General features: G+C 44.3%; 1 long non-coding RNA gene across 1 annotated transcript in view; it reads left to right on the forward strand.

The window, feature by feature from the left end:
* The first annotated feature begins 399 nt into the window (after positions 1-399).
* The window catches only part of LOC134929324 (uncharacterized), a 56,195-nt gene continuing 32,016 nt past the window's right edge, over positions 400-24,578 (forward strand). Inside the window, exon 1 of the long non-coding RNA XR_010178471.1 lies at positions 400-731. This is a non-coding gene — a long non-coding RNA (uncharacterized LOC134929324). The remainder of the gene's footprint in view (positions 732-24,578) is intronic.

Here is a 24,578-nt window from a genome sequence, read left to right on the forward strand (position 1 = left end):
ATCTATTGCTCCAGCCCAATGGCATACGTACAGATGTAACCAGATTTGTTTGTTTTTTTGAGTCAAGTTAAAAATAAATACTGTAGAAATAATCAGTCCCCGGAAAACATGAATCCCTGCTGACGAGAAGCATGTCTTGAAAACCCCTTGACTTGCATGGGTCTCTATAAGCAGATTACACAGGCTGGTTATATTTGTAGGCAGCAGTTACGTCCCAGCATTGCAGCAAAGCTCTGGCTACACATTGTCTGTGTGCGCCCAATTACTCATGATTATTAGTCCTGTAAAGTTCAAGCATGTCTATAAATACTTCCAGACTAGCAATAGCATGCTGCTGGTATAACAACTAGTGTGACCTCTGGATCATGTTGCCAGCTCCTGTACTTCTTGCTTCCTGTCTGACTCCTGACATGTGCAGTCTGTGGATCTGCTCTTTTTCTCATCTCTCATGATTCCTTCTGGTTTGCTCAGTTTGCTGCTACCCAAGGCAGCACCAGGCTCAACTTATACATAAAATACTTACTTTTTAGTCAGTCCTATGTAGAGATGAGCGGGTTCGGTTCTCGAGATCCGAAACCCCCCCGAACTTCACGTGTTTTTCACGGGTCCGGTTAACCCGAACGAGATCGAACGTCATGATTCGTGGAACTGCACATCCCAGCAAGTTGTACTGCATTTGCTGATTATCTCAAATGAATATCATGATTGAATAGTTTAGGTATATTGAAAAAGTGAGTTTTTGTTGTTGTATGTTTTTCTCTGTGTAAAGATATAGCTAGCTGCCTTATTGGTATGTAATGTCTGTTTTTCTAAGCTAATTTATGGCCTTAGCTTAAAGGGGGTTTGTATTGGGTGGAGTTTGCAACCATTGCATTCACATGGATATTGTTCCTATTTAAAGTCTAGTATACGGCTGGATAGCCATCGGCTGGTAGTGCTTCCATAGAAGTGCTGAAATAAAAGTGTTATTATAAAAATAGCGTTATACCTGCATTAAACCGAAGGAAAACAGAAGGGAAACATCAACACACCAACACTACCACAAATGGTCTGCCTTAATGCCTCAAAAGTATGTAATTCATCTTATGCATATTATCTGTTTTTAAAAACCTATGAAAAGGCATCCCAAATCTGCTCACTACAGTTCTCTCTTATGCAAACTTATGAATGTTTCTTGATGTAATGATTTCTTGTAAATGTCATTGCATGTGTGGGGAAGTTACTCAGTAAAACAGTTTATTATTGCATACTGACTGGTGTTTACCTCCTTTGAACATTTACCCATTGTGGTCAGGTGTACTATATCTTTATATTTAGTAAGGTGTAGTCATGGTGTAAAGGACAGAGTATGATTACTGATTAGTAAAAGAAAACAAATACTGAGCAACATCCCCAAACAGGTAATTTCAACTTTAAACTTGTCATTTATTTTGTATGCTCTGGACATGGCTACTAATAACAAATGCACAGACAAAATTCTTAAAGCTATGTCTGCAAATGCTAGGAGCTTAGGAGACAAAATTCCAGAGCTAATTGCAATAATGACAAGGGATATCCTGGATTTTGTGGCAATTACAGAGTCTTGGTGCAATGAGAATCATGACTGGGACATAGCTATACCAGGATACAATTTATTTAGGAAGGATAGAATAGGAAGAATAGGAGGAGGGGTAGCAATGTATGTGAAAAAAAGCATAAATGCTACTTTAATACAAAATATTGAAGCCAAAACTGAGGCCCTTTGGGTCACCATAGAAACTGGGAAGAAGGACATTATTCGCATTGGGGTGATCTATAGACCACCAGGCCAGGGGCAGGATTTGGACAGGAACCTATTGTTGGACATCTCTAAAATGGCTTTAAAGGGAGAAGTCATAATCATGGGAAACTTTAATTTACCTGATGTAAATTGGGAGGGGTCTTTTGCAAGTTCAGCTACAAGTGGCAAATTTCTACATTCCTTACAGGGAGCATCTCTCAAGCAATTGGTGAGGGAGCCTACTCGCAAAGACTCAATATTAGATCTACTTCTTACAAATGGTGATAGGATATCTGATATATATGTGGGTGAGCACCTGGGATCCAGTGATCATCAAGCAGTATGGTTTAGTATAAAGACAGGATCCAACTCTTGTCACACAAAAACAATGGTGTTGGATTTTAGAAATGCTGACTTTGCAAAAATGGGGAGATGTTTAAGTGATTAATTGGCAGACTGGAGGAACTTGGAAGGAGTGCAGGAGAGGTGGAAAAAACTGAAAAGTGCAATACTAAGTGCAACAGACCTTTGTATCAAAATGGTTAGGAAAAGCACCAAGAAAAGGAAGCCAGTGTGGTTCACAAAAGAAGTATCAACTAGTGCGAAAGCAAATAAGATGGCTTTTAGGAAATACAAACAGACTCAAAATAATAACGACAAAGAGGTGTATCTGGACAGACGGAAGGATGCTAAGAAAGTGATCAGACGTGCAAAGGCAGAAGCTGAGAAGAAAATGGCCCAGTCAGTAGATAAAGGGGGCAAAACTTTTTTAAAGTATATAAGTGAAAGGAGAAAATCAAATGGAGGAATAATAAGACTTAAGACAGAGAGTGAGCATTTGGTGGAGGGAGACAAGGCAATAGCAGATCACCTAAATAATTATTTTTGCTCAGTATTTACAACAGAAGAAGGGATTTGGCCACAGTTAAGTTGCAAGGACATTCATAAAAATAAGGTAGATGAAAATACATTTACAGGGGAGAAGGTCCTAACAGAACTTTCAAAACTAAAAGTGGATAAAGAAATGGGACCAGATGGGATACACCCAAGGATACTCAAAGAGCTAAAAGATGTGCTGGTTACACCTTTAACAGAATTATTTAACCAGTCACTACATACAGGTGCTATTCCAGAGGACTGGAAAAGAGCAAATGTAGTTCCACTGCACAAAAGTGGAAGCAAGGAAGAAGCAAGTAACTACAGACCAGTAAGCCTTACATCAGTAGTAGGGAAAGTAATGGAAAAACTATCAAAAGAAAGAGTAGTGGAATATCTTAAATCAAACAACTTACAGGATCCAAAACAGCATGGATTTACTGGTGGGAGATCATGCCAAACAAATCTTATTGACTTTTTTGACTCTGTGATGAAAATAATAGATCAAGGGGGAGCTGTAGATGTAGCATATCTAGACTTTAGTAAGGCATTTGACACTGTCCCACATCGCAGACTGCTAAATAAACTTGAAAGCGTGGGGGTGGATTATAAATCAGTTAAATGGATAAGAACCTGGTTGCAGGATAGGAAACAGACAGTCGTAGTTAATGGAGTGCAATCTATGGAGGGAAATGTTACCAGTGGAGTACCCCAGGGATCTGTACTTGGTCCAGTTCTCTTTAAAATCTTTGTTGGTGACATTGCAGATGGTATTGAAGGGAAGATATGCCTTTTTGCAGATGATACAAAGATATGCAACAGGGTAGACACACCGGGAGGGGTCAAACAAATGATTAATGACCTAGGTAGGCTTGAGAAATGGTCAAGAACATGACAACTACAGCTTAATGCTAAAAAATGCAAAATCATGCACTTAGGTCTCAAAAACCCAAAGGCTAAGTATAGTATCAAGGGTACTATAATGGAAACTACTGAGGAGGAAAGAGATTTAGGAGTCACTATTTCAAGTGACTTGAAGGCAGGAAAGTAATGCAACAAAGCAATGAGAAAGGCAAGTCAGATGCTTGGTTGCATAGGGAGAGGAATCAGTAGCAGGAAAAAAGAAGTGATAATGCCACTGTATAGGTCATTGGTACGGCCCCATCTGGAATACTGTGTCCATTTCTGGAGACCCTATCTCCAGAAGGATATAAATACATTAGAGAGTGTACAAAGAAGGGCAACTAAAATGGTGCATGGCCTACATCACAAAACTTACCCGGAAAGGCTAAAAGATCTTAACATGTATAGTTTGGAGGAGAGAAGGGAAAGGGGGGACATGATAGAAACTTTCAAATATATCAAGGGTCTTAACAAAGTTCAGGAGGGAAACATTCTTCAAAGGAAAAGAAGTATTAGAACTCGAGGGCATACATTGAGACTGGAGGGGGGGAGGTTCAGGGGAAATTTAAGGAAAAATTACTTCACAGAAAGGGTAGTGGATAAGTGGAATAGCCTCCCATCAGAGGTGGTAGAGGCTAAGACTGTAGAGCAATTTAAACATGCTTGGGACAGGCATATGAATATCCTTACAAAGAATTAAGGTTAAAAAAGGGTTGAGATTGCCTAAAGGATAAAATAAAAAAGGGGCAGACTAGATGGGCCAAGTGGTTCTTATCTGCCGTCAAATTCTATGTTTCTATGTTTCTATGTTTCTATGTCATCATCCCGCTGTCGGAATCTCGCGAAAAGAGCCGCGCGTCGCCGCCATTTTCACTCGTGCATTGGGGATTGAGCGGAGAGGACGTGGCAACGTTCTCTGCCTGAAAAGCTCAATATCTGTGCTCTGTGTGCTGCAAATATCTGTGCTCAGTGTGCTGCATTGTGGTGACCACCAGTATTATAGTAGTACAGTACAGTAGGCCATTGCTGTATCTTGCAGCTCCGTCTCAGTCTCCGTTCTAGACAGTATCCTGATGATCAGTGCTCAATATCTGCTGCATTGTTGTGTGACCAGTATACTATATAGTAGTACAGTGCAGCATTTTGGGGACCACCAGTATATATATATAGTAGTACAGTACAGTAGGCCATTGCTGTATCTTGCAGCTCCGTGTCACTTCAAGTATATATATCTGTGCTGCATTGTTTGTGAGCAGTATAGTAGTACAGTGTAGCATTTTGGTGACCAGCAGTATATATATATAGTAGTGTCAAAGTCAGAAAAATATCATGCTGCACGTTGCCATATATTCACCTCATGCGCTCGCCCGCTGCACATGCACTTTCTCTGGCGTGCGTGCACATATTCACAGTTGCGTGACGGCGCCCCTACGGGCGTGCGCTTGAACGCATGGTATGTGCATTTACGGTAGAGTTTGTGTGCGTCTAGCGAGCGACACAATCGCTACTTAATAAATCCATATAGCAGGTTTAATAGATAATGTTCCCCTTAATAGTAACAGTAAGTTTGGTTAGTGTAGTTGGTCCCTGGACAAAGGAATTCCTCTTTTTGTTGTACGAAGGGCCAGACAGGGTTTGAGCAGATGTGTTTGGTACCTAACCGAAGAGTATTTTAATAGCAACAATCCGGTGTTGGTTAGGTAAAGATTAATCGCTCCTGCATATAGTTATGGCCATTAGTAGTTTCTGGACATTTCTTATATTGCAGTTCATTATCCATGCGGCGGGAATCCGGCGATTCCCTCCCACCTGAGCTGTTTGTAATAGTCACAGCCCACCTGTTCAAACTAACCTATGACCTTTTGTTATGATGCGAGGAGACATTCCTGTGTCCAATGAACAATGAGATTATAGGTCCCTTTGTAGTATACTGTATGCAGTGTATATAAGATCAGCCAGCCTGGGCAGCTCACTCTCACTCCACAAACGGTTTTCATATTGACTAACTTGGAGCTGGTACCAGGAATAGCACAGCGATCGTTCCCAGTGTGTGTAAGTAATTCTCTGTAATCAACTCGCTCTTTGTTTGTATTGGCCATTCACTCTCTCTCTCTCTGTTATAGTATAAGATTGTAACGTTATTGTATATTTCTGTCTAGATATTCTGTTAGAATTATATGTTAGCTTGTAGTGTATGACTTGTAAACTGTTTACCCCTTTTCGATATAACTAAAAGCTTGTTAGTAAAGGTGTTGGAACCTTAGCACGGTATCGTGTGTTCATTACATTGCAGAGGGTAATAGCAGCGTCTCGATCGCTCAAACAGCTTTAGGATTAACAAGGTTAAGCAGCGTTATATCGCTGCAGTATTTCAGTACAAGGTTTACAGCATAAGAGTATCCTTTCTGTGTGTTACATTCAAGGTTTACTGATTGTCATCCTGTGAGCGTCTGCGCCGTACGTGATCTCCTCGTGGTCTCGAGCGTCCGCTACGCTGGTAGCGTAGCATTACGGTAGTCGCCCGCCTATAGCATGCTTGACACCACGCATTAAGCTGTGAGCGAGCGTGCCGCATGTGTGTCTCGATCACGGCCGAGCGTATGCTACGCTAAGCGCGTACCCTTACGGTACCCCATACGCCAATTGCGTACTGAGTCTCTTACCCATATAGTGAAGGTTATAAGGTAATCAAAATCAGCATTATCAATTGGGGGCTCGTCCGTCCTCCACATATCCGCACTAACGAAAACAAACGTTATCTGCCAGCAAGGGCGGGAAGGCAGTAGTGCTGGCTAGATAAGCGTCTGTTTCGCTACGTTGTAGGAGTGCTGGTGGAATCCGGAACCGGAGGTAAGAACAATACGCTATTATCTTTTAAAACTGTTTATTTCTGTTTTGTGTACACACACGCACATATCTACATTGTTGTATCTCACTCCCTTGTTGCCATTAGAATTGATTATTAGACATGTGCTGAGGAAATCTGGTGCTATTTAGTTGAGATTAAATAGGATAATTTTTAAGGGAATAATTGTAAAGGACACGCACACAGCATAGCAAATACTGTGTGGTGTACGGTAAGCGATTACAGTTGAACATCGTTTACATTTATAGAAGCGTGTTGGTTGTGTCGCTGTGGGCATATCTGAACTTTGTGCATACGTGTCTCGGACAACGTGCGAAATCACGTACGTGACGCAAAGGCATACGCACGTGGCGTGTTTACGCAACGGAGCGTACGGATACGCCCACTGAGACTCAAATCACACAATAACCTTGTTTAGTGTGGGCGGTATAGTATAGCCACCTGATAATAGCACAGGTTTGTTCAGTCTTTCCAAAAAAAGTATTAGTTAAAAGAAAACCTTTTTCTATTGCAAGACCCAGGGATTGGACCCCTGCCTGTATGAAAGGAATTTCTGTACAGAAAGATCAGTGTGTATATGAGTGAGTAGGAGTGAGCGTGGAACTTAAAGTATTATTTTTGTGAACCCACAAATAGGGATCCCGTCGGAGACCACATCAGGTGAGTGGACACTTGGTGGCGTGGACTGGCTTGCCCGCGTTAACATTATACAAGGTAAAAGGAGCAAGTAGTATTCGTAGACAAAAGGACTGCGAAGGATTAAGCGCAGCCCGAGGGGTTTTGCGTATTACCCATATAGAATTAAGCTCCGGCTGAAGGTTTCGCAGCCTAAACAACCGATTCCATTGGTCGTAAAGCGTATAAATATTAAGTTATTTATGCACAGTACGACTGGACCGCACGTAATTGTGTGCATTAGTTTGTTATCTTGATACCCATTAAAATTTTACTGTGGGATCATAAACGCTATTTGTACATTCTAACGTGATTTGTGTAGGTTTTTGTTATTTTAAGGGAGTTTCACTGCTCACTCAGGAAATCTCCAACGACCAATACTTACTGGGGAGGGATCGCATACTCCCACGCGCCCCAGTAAATAGAGGTTACAAAAGATCCCACGGATTGGATTGGCCAATTGGGGCGCAGAGTGAGTGGAGGCACTAGTGGAACTTTCACCGTCGCCTTACCGCGGGCAACGTGGTTTGTTTTGTAAGAATTTGCTGAGACAGCAATATCTGCAAACAATGGGGGCCAGTTGTTCAAAGAAGGGACGACCAACAAGGGTTCACGTTGGTTGTTGTTGGCCCAAAGGGTCAGCACGGTCACACACACAGGTATTCAAAGAATGGGAACGAATGACAGAGGATGATGGGGAGCAGTCTCCCCGGGTAGGCAGTCTGAACCCTGAGGTATTGCAGAGCCTACGAAAAAGGATAGGTCTAATAAAATCTGCCAAGCAGAGGATTAGACAAAATGATTGTTTACAGTTATGGCAACGGGAAAGTGAAATACAAGTAGAATTAGCTTACACAGCTGACTCTCACTGTGGTAAGAAAAATATGGCAACGGGAGAGAAGGTGTTTACAGAGAATGGCACACTGGTGTATGATAAAAATGCACTTAGCAACTGTATTATAGATGATAAGGATAAGTGTAACAAATGTAACAATGATAAAAGTAAAACTGTTAAATATACAACTGTTAACCCGTGCAAGTTGCACTCCATGTTAAACTTCCCTCAGGATTACCAGCAAGAAAGTGAGCCCAGCACAATGTCGGCACCTTTTCCAGCAGCCATCACACAAGACATCCAGGTGGACGCGACCAATTCGGTAAAGGCAGTATTTAAACCCCCTAATGGAGGGTCAGGTGAGGTCGTGTCCACAGGTACGTACAGTGTTATATATCACGCACAAACAAATGTACCTCATATTGTAGAACCAACACAAGATGATGTAATTGAATTTAGTCCTGTCAGGGTGATCACAGTCCCCAATGGGAAGACTGACGCTCAGGGAATCATTCCCGTCAAGGACAGTGCAATGCGCCGTCCCTGGTCTCGGACAGAATAAGGGTCAATTATGTCTGAATTTCCTGATCCTAGGAAAGATCTAGTTGCATGTCAAAGGTTTATTAAAGAACTAGGAAACTCCACAGAACCCACCAACAAAGATTGGCGGACAGTGCTGAGGGCATGTTTGCCCTCCAGTGTTGACCCTGCGAAATTTATTGCTGATTGTAAATTAGACACGGAGGTACCTTGTACGGAGGAACACAATCAGGAATGTATTAAGCAGATCAACCGACAGTTAGAAGTATATTTCCCAGCCATTGTCGAGTGGAACAAAATCTTCTCTATAAGACAAAACGAAGGGGAAAGTACTTCTAATTATTTCCACCGGGCATTGCAGGACATGACTAGGTATACAGGTATAGAAAACATCGAAACAAGTGCACCGCACAGAGAAGTAGCAGTATTTGTGTTGATGGAAGGTTTAAAGGAAGTGTTGAGAGCAAGGATACAGACCACCAATCCATACTGGAGAAATAACTCAGTGACTGCATTTAGGAAGTCCGCTGTTGGGCATGAGCAAAACATCATCAAGCACAGGGAAACACAGAGAAGTAAGAAGCCCCAGATCCCTGTGGGTAAGTCAAAGGTGATAAGGTGTTATAATTGCCAGAAAGAAGGTCATTTTGCAAGAGATTGTGGATCAAGAAGTAGAAAAAAAAAATCATATAAACCCCCTAGACAAAGATATGAGCAATGTTATGACACAGCAAATTGTAATCAGGGATCATATAGGAAGGAGTTTGGGCCGCACCTGTAACATGCAGTCAAGAAAGGTGATCATTAGGACTGATAGTAAGCCTGAGGTTACAGTTAATGATATTGGGAGGTCAGTTCCTTGAAGGCACAGGAACGGCCGGGAGAACGTTGTAAATTTATCTGTAAATGTTTTTTTTCTTCCCCATCTCTGATGTTCATCGGCAGAACTCAAACATCACATAGCTATTTGGTCCTTGCAGAAGTCTACCAAACCCCAGTGTGACCTACCGACATCGGTGTGTCCTGGCCAGGCGCAAAACGGTGGGGAGTGGAAATACTGGTGGGGAGGGGACTTCGCAAGGACACCAGTGGAAGTGTTGGTGTGACAGCCTGATGGTGAACGGAAGATCTAACAATTTTTTTTTTGTTGTTTAATGCAAAATGTGATGAATTGTTCTCTCTCTCGTTTGTTTTTCTCTCTTCTCTTCTTTCTCATGTTTTAAAGATGGTATGTCACACATCAGTTAGACAAATGGTAATGCAGGATTTTTGCTCCTTACAGAGAGATCGCTGATTTGGAAGGAATATTGTATCACCGGAGTGTTCGTTTGGAAGACTGATAGACAGCACCTTTGAGATGACAGCAGAGCAAGAAGAACAACAAGACTAGAGGACATAAGACATCGTAACATTTTTCTTTCCCCTCAAAGTATTTTTTGTACCCCCATTACAAATTTCTCTTTCTCCTCCTGTAAGATGGACTCGCCCCAAGAGACTGCAGTCTGTGTTTTCCTGTTGACCATGATGTTGACCAGAGCAGTCTGTTTCGGTGAGAGTACCAGTGAGGTCGAGAAAGGATCCAGAATGGGTTTCTGATGACTGAGACGGAGGCGTAAATTTCCAATAGCAACACAATCACCAAGCAAAGGCGAGTACCAGAAAACGATCTAGCAGCCATGTTATTTGTAGACATTGTGAAGGATTGTTAGCTGAAGAGAACTGCATCTGTAGGCATTGTGACAATATAGTTGAGGATGGGTGCATAAAGAAATGTCAGTCCAGTTTTAATGTCCACATGGACCGGCATCCATTGAGTGACTATCACTCCTTAGTGGGTAAAGTGTTAAACCAGACAGACTGTGGGGTATGCTCTCAAGTGCCTCAAGGTCATAGCAAATCAGGACTAGTACCATTCCCATTAACTGTAGGAGAGGTGCTTGAGCTAAGTGGTGGGAGGCCGGTGGACAAGAGGTTTAATATCTCTAGTCCTCCTAGTTTGAAGCTCCACCAATATCATGTGGATAGGTCCTTAGTGTGCTTTAACATTTCCAATCCCCGAAAGCCGGGAAATTGGGAAGTGTCATGGAGTAACCAAACCATGACATTTTCACACAGAGCCGACAGAATGCCCATAGACACAGAACTTATACGCCAGATAGCCGACCATAGGAAATTCTTTCGGTATAGGTACACCTTAGGAAGTAGGGTCATGCGAGTTGGAGAAGTATCACCAGGATACTGTGCACAGATCGTACAAACTGATACGTGTACTAAACAGATGGGAGAATTAGGGTTAGGAGATTTCACATGGAAAATTTGTAACATGGTAATGTCATACTCCGTCCCATATGTTCTCCCCGATGATGCATATTTCATATGCGGGAGGAAGGCGTATAAGTGGCTTGCCCCAAACTCAGAAGGGTTATGTTATATTGGAAAAGTACTGCCTGAAGTAATGACTGTATCCCATAACAAAATGAAAGATATTAACAACAACAAATTTGATGTATGACCCAACGATAGAGACAATGTTGTGATGAAAATGTGATTCCACGGTCCGTTTCTTTCACCCGTTTCACCTTTGTTTTCCTCCAAGGTACAAAGACATCCGCTTGGAAGAAGAATTTGACAACCTTTTACACAGACCATTGATGGACAATGCCATAGACCCCCATTTTCCCTAGTGACTTGAACTTTTACGATAGCCCAATACTTTAAAGATTGTAAGTCTATGGACATTGAGAAAGCTTTTTGCTCAGCATTTATAGCAAAAGCATCGGGAGACTACAGTCAACATGTACATCGAGACAAGACATCAGACAAGACCTCAATCAGCAAATGTATATTAAACTCACATAGTTTATGACTGCATTTTCCATAATTGCTTCTTATCTCCATTTCTACAACCTTCAGGTAATGACACACATAGTCGATAGGGAATATAGGCACAGATATCAGCACTCACATATTCCCCCAATCATGTATCATCAACTAAAATGTGCTCCCCCATTTTGTTAAAAACCAAAAGCCGAAAAGAGCTCGGTAAAGTTTGACAGCCCATCCACAGACCCGTAATACGGGATAAGAAGGAATTCAAATGTATACTTCGCAATACCTCGAAGCTTAATTTAAAACACGTACGGCACGATGATACATGACCCCTCAAACATGGACTCATACACACATGCTTCTACTATTTCACTAGGTCATACTTTTTTCCCACCTTCTTCTCTTCACCCTTACCCAATCATAGAAATGTATTACATATGACATATATTTTTCTCTTTTTGAACTGTTTTAGGAAGTGGCAGTTATTGATGACTGCCAAAGGGTGGACTGTCAAAGTCAGAAAAATATCATGCTGCACGTTGCCATATATTCACCTCATGCGCTCGCCCGCTGCACATGCCCTTTCTCTGGCGTGCGTGCACATATTCGCAGTTGCGTGACGGCGCCCCTACGGGCGTGCGACACAATCGCTACTTAATAAATCCATATAGCAGGTTTAATAGATAATGTTCCCCTTAATAGTAACAGTAAGTTTGGTTAGTGTAGTTGGTCCCTGGACAAAGGAATTCCTCTTTTTGTTGTACGAAGGGCCAGACAGGGTTTGAGCAGATGTGTTTGGTACCTAACCGAAGAGTATTTTAATAGCAACAATCTGGTGTTGGTTAGGTAAAGATTAATCGCTCCTGCATATAGTTATGGCCATTAGTAGTTTCTGGACATTTCTTATATTGCAGTTCATTATCCATGCGGCGGGAATCCGGCGATTCCCTCCCACCTGAGCTGTTTGTAATAGTCACAGCCCACCTGTTCAAACTAACCTATGACCTTTTGTTATGATGCGAGGAGACATTCCTGTGTCCAATGAACAATGAGATTATAGGTCTCTTTGTAGTATACTGTATGCAGTGTATATAAGATCAGCCAGCCTGGGCAGCTCACTCTCACTCCACAAACGGTTTTCATATTGACTAACTTGGAGCTGGTACCAGGAATAGCACAGCGATCGTTCCCAGTGTGTGTAAGTAATTCTCTGTAATCAACTCGCTCTTTGTTTGTATTGGCCATTCACTCTCTCTCTCTCTCTCTCTCTCTGTTATAGTATAAGAATGTAACGTTATTGTATATTTCTGTCTAGATATTCTGTTAGAATTATAGGTTAGCTTGTAGTGTATGACTTGTAAACTGTTTACCCCTTTTCGATATAACTAAAAGCTTGTTAGTAAAGGTGTTGGAACCTTAGCACGGTATCGTGTGTTCATTACATTGCAGAGGGTAATAGGAGCGTCTCGATCGCTCAAACAGCTTTAGGATTAACAAGGTTAAGCAGCGTTATATCGCTGCAGTATTTCAGTACAAGGTTTACAGCATAAGAGTATCCTTCCTGTGTGTTACATTCAAGGTTTACTGATTGTCATCCTGTGAGCGTCTGCGCCGTTCGTGATCTCCTCGTGGTCTCGAGCGTCCGCTACGCTGGTAGCCCGCCTATAGCGTGCTCGACACCACGTATTAAGCTGTGAGCGAGCGTGCCGCATGTGCGTCTCGATCACGGCCGAGCATATGCTACGCTAAGCGCGTACCCTTACGGTACCCCATACGCCAATTGCGTACTGAGTCTCTTACCCATATAGTGAAGGTTATAAGGTAATCAAAATCAGCATTATCAGTAGTACAGTACAGTAGGCCATTGCTGTATCTTGCAGCTCCGTGTCACTTCAAGTATCCATATCTGTGCTGCATTGTTTGTGAGCAGTATAGTAGTACAGTGCAGCATTTTGGGAACCACCAGTATATATATATAGTAGTACAGTACAGTAGGAAATTGCTGTATCTTGCAGCTCCGTGTCACTTCAAGTATCCATATCTGTGCTGCATTATTTGTGAGCAGTATAGTAGTACAGTGCAGCATTTTGGGGACCACCAGTATATATATATAGTAGTACAATACAGTAGGCCATTGCTGTATCTTGCAGCTCTGTGTCACTTCAAGTATCCATATCTGTGCTGCATTGTTTGTGAGCAGTATAGTAGTACAGTGCAGCATTTTGGGGACCACCAGTATATATAGTAGTACAGTACAGTAGGCCATTGCTGTATCTTGCAGCTCCGTGTCACTTCAAGTATACATATCTGTGCTGCATTGTTTGTGAGCAGTATAGTAGTACAGTGCAGCATTTTGGGGACCACCAGTATATATATATAGTAGTACAGTACAGTAGGCCATTGCTGTATCTTGCAGCTCCGTGTCACTTCAAGTATCCATTCTGTGCTGCATTGTTTGTGAGCAGTATAGTAGTACAGTGCAGCATTTTGGTGACCACCAGTATATATAGTAGTACAGTACAGTAGGCCATTGCTGTATCTTGCTGCTCTGTGTCACTTCTAGTATCCTGATCAGTGCTTAATATCTGTGCTCAGTGTCAGTGCTGCATTGTGGTGACCAGTATACTACAGTACAATAGTCCAGTGCTGTTCTCGCTGCTCAGTGTCAGTTCTCCGTAGTATCATCAGTTATCAGTATAATCAGTTCTCAGTATAATTAGTGCGCTGTTAGACGTGCGCCCGTTTTCCGCCATTAATGCATTGGGATTTAGACAATTGATGAAGTTATTGTGTCCCCGGTACAAAATCCCATCTAGATTCCACTTCACTAGGCAGGCGATAGCGAGATTTTACCAATTAATATCAGTGATTTATAATTAATTATTAATTACAGTGATCTTGCCAAATGATTCCAGTGATTTTGTCATTTTCTTCCAGTGATTTGGACCAATAATACCATTGATTAGAATTAATAATTCCAGTGATTTTGTAATTTTCTTCCAGTGACTTGGACCAATAATACCATTGATTAGAACGAATAATTCCAGTGATTTTGTAATTTTCTTCCAGTGATTTGGACCAATAATACCATTGATTAGAACAAATAATTCCTGTGACATTGAGGTGTTTGTGTCGCTTAGCTTAGCCGTCCAGCGACCACAGTGCACCTCTTTTTCTCTTTTCTTTGCATCATGTGCTGTTTGGGGACAATTTTTTTAAGTTCCATCCTGTCTGCCACTGCAGTGCCACTCCTGGATGGGCCAGGTGTTTGTGCCGCCCTCTTGGGTCGCTTAGCTTAGTCATTCAGCGACCTTGGTGCAAATTTTAGGACTAAAAATAATATTGTGAGGTGTGAGGTGTTCAGAATAGACTGGAAATGAGTTGAAATTATGGTTATTGAGGTTAATTATACTATAGGATCAAAATTATCCCCAAATTCTATGATTTAAGCTGTTTTTGAGGTTTTTTTGTAAAAAATCACCCGAATCCGACAAAAAAATTTTCAGGGAGGTTTTGGCAAAACGCGCCCGAATCCAAAACACGGCCGCGGAACCGAATCCAAAACCAAAACACAAAACCCGAAAAATTTCCGGTGCACATCTCTAGTCCTATGCACTACTAGCAAAAGTGACCTTTTCACTGTGAACCATAATAGCAGAGTTTGATATAGGCTAATGTAAAAGTATGCCAGGGAGGGAGGGTTAGGGTTAGCCTGTGGGGAAGGAGTTGGGGTTAGGCACTGGGGGGAGGGAAGGGAGGGTTACAGTTAGGTTTCAGGAAAGGGAGGGTTACAGTTAGGTTTCAGGAAAGGGAGGGTTAGGGTTAGCCTGCATGGAAGGAGTTGGGGTTAGGCACTAGGGGAAGGGAAGGGAGGGTTACAGTTAGGTTGCAGGAAGGGGAGGGTCAGGGTTAGCCTGCGGGGAAGGAGTTGGGACTAGGGAGAGGGAAGGGAGGGTTACAGTTAGGCTGCAGGAAGGGGAGGGTTAGGGTTGGGGGAGAAGGTTAGCATACTTACCCACCAGGTGTCGCGATTCTGCTGTTGATCTTGTGACTTCTGGCATCCTAAGCGAAGAGATCCCATACCTAACCAAGAGGAAGGCATAGAAAATTAAATAGTGATGTAAGTACCACCAAAGCAACTCCAGCATGTGAGGGGTACCCGGCTATTCTGGCTTATCCATTCCGATGGTCCCGGTTCTGCTTTGCTAAGGAAGCCTAGACGTTGGCGCATACTTAATGAAGAACCGCTTGGGATTTAAATCATGAAGGGCATAGACCACCTGAGTGAATGGTATGTCATGATAACTTCTTGGGGTGGGAAACTATACATGCACAAGAGACAGAGAATCACGTGAGACAGATGCAAACATAGTGACCTCAACACATACAGTACATGGGCTGGCTGGCAAGTTTCAGCATGGAGGGATAGTCCAATCAGTGTGTACCACTGCCAGAGATTGAAAGAACAAGTTATGGAGGGGATCATGTCTAGCACTAGACTGCCCTCCAATGCATGATGTGCAAAATGTAGAAAATTCTTTGAATCCTTCCTTTGCCTGGCTAGGTCTCTGAAGAGTACCCAGGCAGAGGAGTGGGTTCAGCCGGACCTTGCCCCACAACACCTTCATCATCTTATTGAGTTGGGCCACTCCAACAATCTCATTTAAATACCATACCACTGTGTCCATCAGAACTGGGTGTGGTATTGAAAGTCGACAGTAACTAGGTCGACAATGTCTAGGTCGACCACTATTGGTCGACAGTAACTAGGTCGACAGGGTGTCTAGGTCGACAGGGTCTTTAGGTCGACATGTTCTAGGTCGACAGGTCAAAAGGTCGACATGAGTTTTTAATGTTATTTTGGTGTCGTTTTCTTCGTAGAGTGGCCGGGAACCTCAATTAGTGCACCGCGTCCCCTCGCATGGCTCGCTTCGCTCGCCATGCTTCGGGCATAGTACCTTCGCTCCGCTACCGCTTTGCTCGGCACAGATTACCGTTCCAATCGTAGTCCACGTGGATCGTTAAGTATGAAAAGGTTCAAAAAAAGAAAAAAATTGTGAAAAACTCATGTCGACCTTTTGACCTGTCGACCTAGAACATGTCAACCTAAAGACCCTGTCGACCTAGACACCCTGTCGACCTAGTTACTGTCGACCAATAGTGGTCGACCTAGACATTGTCGACCTAGTTACTGTCGACTTTCAATCCGGATCCCATCAGAACTACCCATATGAAAAAAAATAAGAATTTACTCACCGGTAATTCTATTTCTCGTAGTCCGTAGTGGATGCTGGGAACTCCGTAAGGACCATGGGGAATAGCGGGCTCCGCAGGAGACTGGGCACTCTAAAAGAAAGATTAGGTACTATCTGGTGTGCACTGGCTCCTCCCTCTATGCCCCTCCTCCAGACCTCAGTTAAGGAAACTGTGCCCGGAAGAGCTGACACAATAAGGAAAGGATTTGGAATCCCGGGTAAGACTCATACCAGCCACACCAATCACACCGTACAACTCGTGATACTATACCCAGTTAACAGTATGAATAACAACTGAGCCTCACGAAAAGATGGCTCATAACAATAACCCTTTAGTTAGGCAATAACTATATACAAGTATTGCAGACAATCCGCACTTGGGATGGGCGCCCAGCATCCACTGTGGACTACGAGAAATAGAATTACCGGTGAGTAAATTCTTATTTTCTCTGACGTCCTAGTGGATGCTGGGAACTCCGTAAGGACCATGGGGATTATACCAAAGCTCCCAAATGGGCGGGAGAGTGCGGATGACTCTGCAGCACCGAATGAGCAAACTCAAGGTCCTCCTCAGCCAGGGTATCAAATTTGTAGAATTTTGCAAATGTGTTTGAACCCGACCAAGTAGCAGCTCGGCAAAGCTGTAAAGCCGAGACCCCTCGGGCAGCCGCCCAAGAAGAGACCACCTTCCTCGTGGAATGGGCTTTTACTGATATAGGATGCGGAAGTCCAGCCGCAGAATGTGCAAGTTGAATCGTGCTATAGATCCAGCGAGCAATAGTCTGCTTTGAAGCAGGAGCACCCAGCTTGTTGGGTGCATACAGGATAAATTAAATAGCGAGTCAGTTTTTCTGACTCTAGCCATCCTGGAAACATAGATTTTCAGGGCCCTGACTACGTCCAGCAACTTGGAATCCTCCAAGTCCCGAGTAGCCGCAGGCACCACAATAGGTTGGTTCAAATGAAACGCTGATACCACCTTAGGAAGAAATTGGGAACGAGTCCTCAATTCCGCCCTATCCATATGAAAAATCAGAAAAGGGCTTTTACATGACAAAGCCGCCAATTCTGATACACGCCTGGCCGAAGCCAAGGCCAACAGCATGACCACTTTCCGCGTGAGATATTTTTGCTCCACGGTTTTAAGTGGCTCAACCAATGCGACTTTAGGAAATCCAACACCACGTTGAGATCCCAAGGTGCCACTGGAGGCACAAAAGGGGGCTGAATATGCAGCACTCCTTTAACAAAAGTCTGAACTTCAGGCAGTGAAGCCAGTTCTTTTTGGAAGAAAATCGACAGAGCCAAAATCTGGACCTTAATGGAACCCAATTTGAGGCCCATAGTCACCCCTGACTGTAGGAAGTGCAGAAATTGACCCAGCTGAAATTCCTCCGTTGGGGCCTTCCAGGCCTCACACCAAGCAACATATTTCCGCCATATGCGGTGATAATGTTTTGCAGTCACATCCTTCCTAGCTTTAATCAGCGTAGGAATTACTTCCTCCGGAATGCCCTTTTCCTTTAGGATCCGGTGTTCAACCGCCATGCCGTCAAACGCAGCCGCGGTAAGTCTTGGAACAGACAGGGCCCCTGCAGTAGCAGGTCCTGTCTGAGCAGCAGAGGCCAAGGGTCCTCTGAGATCATTTCTTGAAGTTCTGGGTACCAAGCTCTTCTTGGCCAATCCGGAACAATGAGTATAGTTCTTACTCCTCTCCTTCTTATTATTCTCAGTACCTTGGGTATGAGAGGAAGAGGAGGGAACACATAAACCGACTGGTACACCCACGGTGTCACTAGAGCGTCCACAGCTATCGCCTGAGGGTCCCTTGACCTGGCGCAATATCTTTGTAGCTTTTTGTTGAGGCGGGACGCCATCATGTCCACCTGTGGCCGTTCCCAACGGTTCACAATCAGCTGGAAGACTTCTGGATGAAGTCCCCACTCTCCCGGGTGGAGGTCGTGCCTGCTGAGGAAGTCTGCTTCCCAGTTGTCCACTCCCGGAATGAACACTGCTGACAGTGCTATCACGTGATTCTCCACCATCAAAGAATCCTTGTGGCTTCTGCCATTGCCACCCTGCTTCTTGTGCCGCCCTGGCGGTGTACATGGGCGACCGCAGTGATGTTGTCTGACTGAATCAGAACCGGTTGGTTTTGAAGTAGGGGTTCTGCTTGACTCAGGGCGTTGTTGTAAATGTCCCTTAGTTCCAGAATATTTATGTGTAAGGAAGTTTCCTGACTTGGCCATTGTCCTTGGAAGTTTCTTCCCTGGGTGACTGCCCCCCAACCTCGGAGGCTTGCATCCGTGGTCACCAGGACCCAGTCCTGTATGCCGAATCTGCGGCCTTCGAGCAGATGAGCACTCTGCAGCCACCACAGCAGAGACACCCTGGCCCTCGGGGACAGGGTGATTAACCGATGCATCTGGAGATTCGATCCGGACCACTTGTTCAACAGATCCCACTGGAAGATCCTTGCATGGAATCTGCCGAAGGGACTTCCTTCGTAAGAAGCTACCATCTTTCCCAGGACTCGCGTGCAGTGATGCACCAACACCTGCTTTGGTTTCAGGAGGTCCCTGACCAGAGATGATAATTCCTGGGCCTTCTCCTCCGGGAGAAATATCTTCTTCTGTTCTGTGTCCAGAATCATGCCCAAGAACAGCAGACGCGTCGCAGGAATCAGCTGCGACTTTGGGATATTCAGAATCCAGCCGTGCTGATGCAGCACTTCCTGAGATAGTGCCATGCCGACTAGCAACTGCTCTTTGGACCTCGCCTTTATAAGGAGATCGTCCAAGTACGGAATAATCATGACTCCCTTCTTTCGGAGGAGCATCATCATTTCGGCCATTACCTTGGTAAATACCCACGGTGCCGTGGACAGACCAGACGGCAACGTCTGGAATTGGTAATGACAGTCCTGTACCACAACCTTGAGGTACTTTGAACTTAAACTTTTTTATATAAATGTTCAAGGATTTTAAATTTAGAATGGGTCTCACCGAACCGTCTGGTTTCGGTACCACAACATTGTGGAATAGTAACCCCGTCCCTGTTGAAGGAGGGGTACCTTGATTATCACCTGCTGAAGATACAGCTTGTGAATTGCCGCCAGTACTACCTCCCTTTCTCTGAGGGCAGCAGGCAAGGCTGATTTGAGGTAACGGCGAGGGGGAGTCGCCTCGAACTCCAGCTTGTATCCCTGTGATACTACTTGCAGAACCCAGGGATCCATCTGTAAGCGAGCCCACTGGTCGCTGAAGTTCCGGAGACGCGCCCCCACCGCACCTGGCTCAGCCTGTGGAGCCCAGCGTCATGCTGTGGTCTTAGAGGAAGCGGGGGAAGATTTTTGATCCTGGGAACTGGCTGTCTGGTGCAGCCTTTTTCCTTCTTCCCTTGCCTCTAGCAGAAAGGAAGCGCCTTGGACCCGCTTGCTTTTCTGAGGCCGAAAGGACTGTACCTGATAATACGGTGCTTTCTTAGGCTGTGAGGGAACCTGAGGTAAAAATTTTGACTTCCCAGATGTTGCTGTGGATACGAGGTCCGAGAGACCATCCCCAAACAATTCCTCACCCTTATAAGGCAGAATCTCCATGTGCCTTTTAGAATCAGCATCACCTGTCCACTGCCGGGTCCATAATACCCTCCTAGCAGAAATGGACATTGCATTAATTCTGGATGCCAGCCGGCAAATATCCCTCTGTGCATCCCTCCTATATAAGATGACGTCTTTAATATGCTCTATGGTTAGCAAAATAGTATCCCTGTCGAGGGTAACAATATTATCTGACAGGGTATCAGACCACGCTGCAGCAGCACTACACCTCCATGCTGAGGCAATTGCAGGTCTCAGTATAGTACCTGAGTATGTATATACAGACTTCAGGATTTCCTCCTGCTTTCTATCAGCAGGCTCCTTCAAGGTGGCCGTATCCTGAGACGGCAGTGCCACCTTTTTTTGACAAACGTGTGAGCGCCTTATCCACCCTAGGGGATATCTCCTGATAATGCTGATTTATGATTACCTTATAACTTTACAATAATGGGTAAGAGACACAGTACGCAATTGGCGTATGGGGTACCGTAAGGGTACGTATTTAGCGTAACATACGCTAGGCCGTGATCGAGACGCACATGCGGCACGCTCGCTCACAGCTTAATGCGTGGTGTCGAGCACGCTATAGGCGAGTGACAACCGTAATGCTATGCTATCAGCGTAGCGGACGCTCGAGACCACGAGGAGATCACGAGCGGCGCTGACGCTCGCAAGATGACAATCAGTAAACCTTGAATGTAACACACAGAAAGGATATTCTTATACTGTAAACCTTGTACTGAAACACTGTAGCGATATAACGCTGCTTAACCTTGTATACACTAAAGCTGTTTGAGCGATCGAGACGCTCCTATTACTCTCTGCAATGTAATGAACACACGATACCATGCTAAGGATCCAACACCTTTACTAACAAGCTTTTAGTTATATTGAAAAGGGGTAAAACAGTTTACAAGTCATACACTACATACTAACATATAATTCTAACAGAATATCTAGACAGAAATATACAATAACGTTACAATCTTAAACTAAACAGAGAGAGAGAGAATGTGGCCAATGCAAACAAAGAGCGATATAATCACAGAGAATTACTTACACACACACTGGGAACGATCGCAGCGCAGCCTGGTACCAGCCCCGAGTTTGTCAATATGAAAACCGTTTGTGGAGAGAGTGGGAGAGCTGTTCAGGCTGGCTGACCTTATATACACTAGGTACAGTATACTACAAAGGGACCTACAATCTCATTGTTCATTGGACACAGGAATGTCTCCTCGCATCATATCAAAAGGTCATAGGTTAGTTTGAACAGGTGGGCTGTGACTATTTTAAACAGCTCAGGTGGGTGGGAATCTCCGGATTCCCGCCGCATGGATAATGAACTGCAAATATAGAATATGTCCAGAAACTACTAATGGTCATAACTACACGCAGGAGCGATTAATCTTTACCTAACCAACACCGGATTATTGCTATTAAAATACTCTTCAGTTAGGTACCAGACACAGCTGTTCAACCTTAATCAGACCCTTTGTACCACGTAAAGAGGGATTCCCAAGTCCGTGAACAAGTCACATTAACCAAACTTACAGTTATCATTAAGGGGAACATTATCTATAAAACGAGCTATTTGGTTCTATTATTAAACGATTGAATCGCCCGCTAGACGCACACAAAGTCTACCGTAAATGCACATACCACGCGCTCGAGCGCATGGCCAAGGCGCCATCACGCGGCTGCGTGTATCCGCACGCACGGGAGAGAATGTGCACGTGCAGCAGGCACGCGCATGAGGTGCATATATGGCAACGTGCAGCGTGATATTTTTCTGACTTTGACACTCCCAACGTGACCTATCCTCTGGCGGGAAAGGGTACGCCATCAGTAACTTTTTAGAAATTACCAGTTTCTTATCGGGGGAAACCCACGCTTCTTCACACACTTCATTCAATTCATCTGATGGGGGAACAAAACACTAGCTGCTTTTTCTCCCCAAACATAAAACCCCTTTTTAGTGGTACTTGGGTTAATGTCAGAAATGTGTAACACATTTTTCATTGCCGAAATCATGCAACGGATGCCCCTAGTGGATTGTGTATATGTCTCAACCTCGTCGACACTGGAGTCAGACTCCGTGTCGACATCTGTGTCTGCCATCTGAGGTAGCGGGCGTTTTTGAGCCCCTGATGGCCTTTGAGACGCCTGGGCAGGCGCGGGCTGAGAAGCCGGCTGTCCCATGGCTGTTACGTCATCCAGCCTTTTATGTAAGGAGTTGACACTGTCGGTTAATACCTTCCACATATCCACCCACTCTGGTGTCGGCCCCGCAGGGGGTGACATCACATTTATCGGCACCTGCTCCGCCTCCACATAAGCCTCCTCATCAAACAAGTCGACACAGCCGTACCGACACACCGCACACACACAGGGAATGCTCTGACTGAGGACAGGACCCTACAAAGTCCTTTGGGGAGACAGAGAGAGAGTATGCCAGCACACACCACAGCGCTATTTAATCAGGGATTTACACTAATAGAAAGTGATTTATCCCTATAGCTGCTTTTTATATACAGTTTGCGCCTAAATTTAGTGCCCCCCCCCCTCTCTTTTTAACCCTTTCAGCCTGGAAACTGCAGGGGAGAGCCTGGGGAGCTGTCTTCCAGATGCACTGTGAAGAGAAAATGGCGCCAGTGTGCTGAGGGAGATAGCCCCGCCCCTTTTTCGGCGGACTTCTCCCGCTCTTATAATTGTATTATGGCAGGGGATTTTTACACATATATAGCTTATTTGGCTATATTATGTGTTTGCCAAAGTTAAGGTACTCTAATTGCAGCCCAGGGCGCCCCCCCCAGTGCCCTGCACCCATCAGTGACGGGAGTATGTGGTGTGCATAGGGAGCAATGGCGCACAGCTGCAGTGCTGTGCGCTACCTTAATGAAGACCGAAGTCTTCAGCCGCCGATTTCCAGGACGTTCTTCTTGCTTCTGGCTCTGTAAGGGGGACGGCGGTGCGGCTCCGGGACCAGACGACCGAGGCTGGGCCTGTGTTCGATCCCTCTGGAGCTAATGGTGTCCAGTAGCCTAAGAAGCCCAAGCTAGCTGCAAGCAGGTAGGTTCGCTTCTTCTCCCCTTAGTCCCTCGTAGCAGTGAGTCTGTTGCCAGCAGATCTCACTGAAAATAAAAAACCTAACAAATACTTTCTTTTCTAGGAGCTCAGGAGAGCCCCTAGTGTGCAACCAGCTCGGGCCGGGCACAGATTCTAACTGAGGTCTGGAGGAGGGGCATAGAGGGAGGAGCCAGTGCACACCAGATAGTACCTAATCTTTCTTTTAGAGTGCCCAGTCTCCTGCAGAGCCCGCTATTCCCCATGGTCCTTACGGAGTTCCCAGCATCCACTAGGACGTCAGAGAAACAAGAAATAATACAACCCTGCGTAGAGATCTCACAACAATTTCCACAGTCTATAGCACATAGCCTTACACTAGCGTAGTCAGATGTTTTGTTTCCCGGACATGGCCGCTGTTCATCATTTTATCAGCATAAACCTTCTTCATCCTGTTTATCCTCCTTTTTTATATTCATCCTTACTCATTGCACTTGAAATAGAAATATGGCAATGGCTTTCTTTAACAGAGTGTACTCTCATATCTCTCTCTACTATATATAATTGCCTAACAAAACCAAGAAACAGGGACTTAGGGGGACATGTACTAAGCAGTGATAAAAGTGGAGAAGTAAGCCAGTGGAGAAGATGCCCATGGCAACCAATCAGCATTGACGTAACATTTATAATTTGTACAAAAGTATACAGAGCAGCTGATTGGTTGCCATGGACAGCTTCTCCACTGGATCACTTCTCCACTTTTATCACTGCTTAGTACATGTCCCCCTTAATTAGGAAATTGTGATTGGATACATGCAAATTGTTGCTGATATACCCCATTTTTGGCCAAATATGTCAAAACATAGTATTTATTTATAGTGGAGGAGATTTCTCCCCTATTCTAACTAAAAGGACAAAGGACTGAGACATGTGGAGATATTTATCAAATCTTGGAGAGACATAAGAAGAGAGAGATAAAGTATCAACCAAGGAGCATCTAATGCTAGGTACACACTGGATAATAATCTGTTTAAACAGACAATATATCACGAGCCGGTCGGCAGGTGTGTACACTGTGTACAACCGATATGTCATAGAAACATAGAAACATAGAATGTGACGGCAGATAAGAACCACTTGGCCCATCTAGTCTTTGCCCTTTTTTTTTTTTTTTACCATATTTTTATCTCAAACCTTATTTGATCCTTATTTCTTTGTAAGGCTATCCTTATGTCTATCCCTATGTCTGTGAATGACATATCGCACTGACCCTGCAGCACTGCCGATGCCTGATATATCTGCATATATACTGTATCGGTAGGCATTGCTGTGTGCATGGGAGATTGGCCTGCCAATCGCCCATACACTGGCTGAAG

This window comes from Pseudophryne corroboree, chromosome 5 (genome assembly GCF_028390025.1).
Source record: "Pseudophryne corroboree isolate aPseCor3 chromosome 5, aPseCor3.hap2, whole genome shotgun sequence".
Lineage (NCBI taxonomy): Eukaryota > Metazoa > Chordata > Amphibia > Anura > Myobatrachidae > Pseudophryne > Pseudophryne corroboree.